Source organism: Cebus imitator, unplaced genomic scaffold (genome assembly GCF_001604975.1).
Source record: "Cebus imitator isolate Cc_AM_T3 unplaced genomic scaffold, Cebus_imitator-1.0 Scaffold632, whole genome shotgun sequence".
In the NCBI taxonomy this organism is placed as follows: domain Eukaryota; kingdom Metazoa; phylum Chordata; class Mammalia; order Primates; family Cebidae; genus Cebus; species Cebus imitator.
The window spans coordinates 84,846-89,086 of NW_016107947.1; positions in this window are offsets into that span (position 1 = coordinate 84,846).

The window sequence follows — 4,241 nt, forward strand, 5'->3', positions numbered from 1 at the left end:
AAAAAAAAAAAGAAAGTCCTTTAGGAAAATCATCTTTAGAGTCTTTCAGAAACATGCCACTTTGGAGAGTAACATGCTTAATAAGTACTGCTTGGCCAGTTATTTCTCCAGCCATTTCTGTTCCTTTTGTTGAGTACCAGTTAAAGCAATGGCTGATCTAGGGCCATCTTTTATGAAATGTATACTTGAATCATATTATAGTTGGCAAGATGCTCATACCATGGAGGAAAGACAGAACCAAGCTGGTTAAGGGAAGAGCCATTCACATCTGCCATCTCAGACGGGGGGCAGAGCCACCCAAGTAATTTACATTGTTACTGTCTTCTTACATGAGCTAAGTGTCCATGTGATGTAACTTCACCGTGTTCAACCTTTCCTCTGAAACTTAGGCCACTGCTGTTTTTTCTCTTTTCACTATTGAAGTGCGAGATCTTTTTTTTTTTTTTTCTTATGACTAAGCGGGATCTCATTAGTGAGAGATCTTAGTGAACACTCTTTGGCTATAAGTACAAGAAGCCAAGTCAAACTAATGTAGATAAAAAGGAGGAATTATTATTATTATTATTTTTGAGACGGAGTTTCACTCTTGTCACCCAGGCTGGAGTGCAATGGTGCAATCTCAGCTCACTGCAACCTATACCTCCCGGTTCAAGCAAATCTCCTGCCTCAGCCTCCCAAGTAGCTGGGATTGCAGGTGCCCACCACCATGCCTGGCTAATTTTTGTATTTTTAGTAGATACGGGGTTTCGCCATGTTGACCAGCCTGGTCTCTAACTCCTGACCTCAGGTCATCTACCTGCCTTGAACTCCCGAAGTGCTGGGATTACAGGCATAAGCCACCACATCCGGCCCCAAAAGGAGGAATTATAAGGAAAGAGAGTCATTTGGCCAAACTGGAAGATCAACATCATGGAAATTTGTTGACTTTCCAGTATACACTTCTCTTACCAGTAGTTCTAGGTTTCTTTTTGGGAATCCGTGTGCATCTGGGGATGCTGACTCCAGCTCTAAGTCTAGGGATGAAACATGTGACCTAGATCCATCCAGTCGACATAATCCATCCCATCCCCCACCCCCAGTGGCCACAATGATTGATGCAGAGACAGGCATGTGAGCTATGTCAGTCCAATGAGAGCGACTCATGGAACTTTAGTGGGAATTCTGTATCTCTTTCCTCCTAGATAATAGAAAGCTAGCACATAGCTCTGAGGGCTTGTGGCAACCATCTTGACCTTAGCATGATAAAGAGATGCAAAAACATCAGGTCCTTGGGGATTAGCTTTGATCCACTTGATAAAGTTTCACCTGAAATGAGATTCCTCTGTCTCTTTAGTCATATAAGCCAGTGGTCGGCAATCTTTCTGGCACCAGGAAACTGGTTTCATGAAGACAACTTTTTCCTTGAATGGAGCTGGGGCATAGTTTTAGGAAGAAACTGTTTCACCTCAGATCACCAGGCATTCGATTCTTATAAGGAGCATGCAACCCACATCCCCTGCGTGCACAGTTCACAGTAGGGTTCACGCTCCTATGAGAATCTAATGCTGCTCTGATCTGACCGAGGTGGAGCTCGGGCAACAAGGCTCACTCACCGCTGCTCACCTCCTGCTGTGCAGCCTAGTTCCTAACAGGCCAGGAACTGGTACCAGTCCATGGCCCAGGGGTTGGGGGCCCCTAACATAAGCAAAAAAATATTTTTCTTTCTCTCTTCCTGTTCTCCCTCTCTCCTTATTTCTGTCTCTCTTTTTCTTTTTACCTCTCTATCCCCTTCTCTTCTGCCACTCTTCCTTTCTGTCTCTCTCTTCTTTGTCCCCTCCTCTCCTTTCTCCTCTCCTTTTACTTTTTTTTTTTTTTTTCCCTGAAACGGAGTCTCACTCTTGTTGCCCAGGCTGGAGTGCAATGGCACGACCTCGGCTCACTGCAACTTCCGCTTCCTGGGTTCAAATGATTCTCCTGTCTAAGCTTCCTGAGTAGTTGGGATTACAGGCACCCGCCATCATGCCCAGGAAATTTTTTGTATTTTTAGTAGAGATGGGGTTTCACCATGTTGGCCAGGCTGGTCTTAAACTCCTCAGGTGACCTCCAGTGATCCAAAAGTGCTGGGATTAGAGGCATGAGCCACCATGCCTGGCTTCCTTTTACTTTTAAGACCATGTTCACTGATCGTATAGCCAAACATAGTTTCCCAAAATGACTGAAAGTTCCTAAATTCATCTCAGTTTAAGTGAACACCCATATTGAATTAGAATGTGTTGCACCAATCTCACATTTCTAGAAGCAAGAATGTGATTGGTTTAATCCACAGTAGCCTGGAGGGAAACCTAAGAGAGTGGAGAGATTTGAGAGGCAGAAGGAAATACAAACGCCATTGCAATCCGCCACAGCAATTACACCGAGGAAAGCAGGATAGATCTCAGATTAAATTGGTATCCTGATTAACCAGGTGAGTCAAGAACCCCCAAATCAAAATGAACTGAAGGTGATGGATTTTTTTTTTTAGGCTGTCATCAGATAGATTTGCTCATTACTTGGTTTTTCTTCAATAAAAATGGGAAGAAACCATGTGCTTTTGAAGAAGTGTATGTGGTACAAGATTTCAGCCAGTAAACCAAAGGCAATTCTTAGAAATCTTTTGAAAAGAAAATGCTAAAATTCCTGTGACCACAAGAGAAGAAAGATGGATGGCAGGAAGCAGACGGTGAAAGAAGGAAAGAACAGTGTTTGTGTTTTGGGGACTTGTGTTCAGATGGATTGCTAAAAATGATTACCCTTTAGAAAAGGTTTGTTTTTTAAAAATAGAATTATTTTACAGTTGAGGCACTATGAATTTCTTTAAGTCTGGCACACACAAAAACACTTCTGGTTCAAGACCCTGCGTTATGATTATCCTGTTGCGGTGGCAGACACAGTTCAGGAATGTTCTGTGCTTAGCTGAGCTCATTCTTCTATTTCAGAAATGTTTCAGATTCATATTCATTTCAAGTTTCCTTAGGGACAGGAGAGCTTTGAACTTCAGAAAATGTTACTTGGTCTTGTTTCAAAAAGTTACTGTTAATGAGCAAATTCTTTCCATAGATCCTAAAGACTGTATTTTGAAAGATATTTAAAAATTTTGTAGTAGTCAGGATTCTTTCAAGTTGACAGAAACCCAATCTAAACTAGCTTAAGTACAAAAAGGAGCTTACACATCTGAGAATTCTAAGTTTCATATTATTCATAAGCTTCTGGAGGGGACTTATATTTTAAGTCATAAATGGACACTAACAAACATCAAGTTTTCATGTGTTCTAATACATGTATACCATGTTTATGGCAGCACTATTCACAATAGCTAGAAGGTGGAAACAGCCATAGATATATCAACAGATGATAAATGAATTGTGGTATATCCATAAAATAAAATATTATTTGGGCCGGGCGCAGTGACTCATGCTTGTAATCCCAGCACTTTGGGAAGCCGAGGCATGCAGATCAACTGAGGTCAGTTAACATGTTACCTTTAGGCTGGGTGTGGTGGCTCATGCCTGTAATCCCAGCATTTTGGGAGGCTGAAGTTGGGGGAACACTTGAGGTCAGGAGTTTGAGACCAGCCTGGCCAACATGGCAAAATGCCATCTTTACTAAAAATACAAAAATTAGCTGGGTGTGGTAGTGCATGCCTGTAATCCCAGCTACTTGGGAGACTGAGGCAGGAGAATCACTTGAACTCGTGAGGTGGAGGTTGCAGCGAGCTGAGATCGCATTGCTGCACTCCAGGCTGGGTGACAGAGCAAGACTCTGTCTCAAGAAAAAAAAAAAAGGCTGGGTGCAGTGGCTCACACCTGTAATCCCAGCACTTTGGGAGGCTGAGGCGAGTGGATCACCTGAGTTAAGGAGTTCGATACCAGCCTGGCCAACATGATGAAGCCTGTCTCTACTAAAAATACAAAAATTAGCCAGGTATGGTGATGGGTGCCTGTCATACCAGCTACTTGAGAGGCTGAGTCAGGAAAATCACTTGAATCTGGGAGGTGGAGGTTGCAGTGAGCCAAGATCACTGGGGGATAGACTCTGTTTCCAAAAAAAACCAAAAACACAAAAAAAGGAATATTATTCAGCCATAAGAATAAATGGAGTACTGATATGTGCTATAGCATGGATGAACCTTGGAAACATCCCAAGTGAAATAAGCTAGACACAAAAGGACAAATATTGAATGATTTCATTTATATGAAATATCCAGAATAGGCAAAATCATAGAG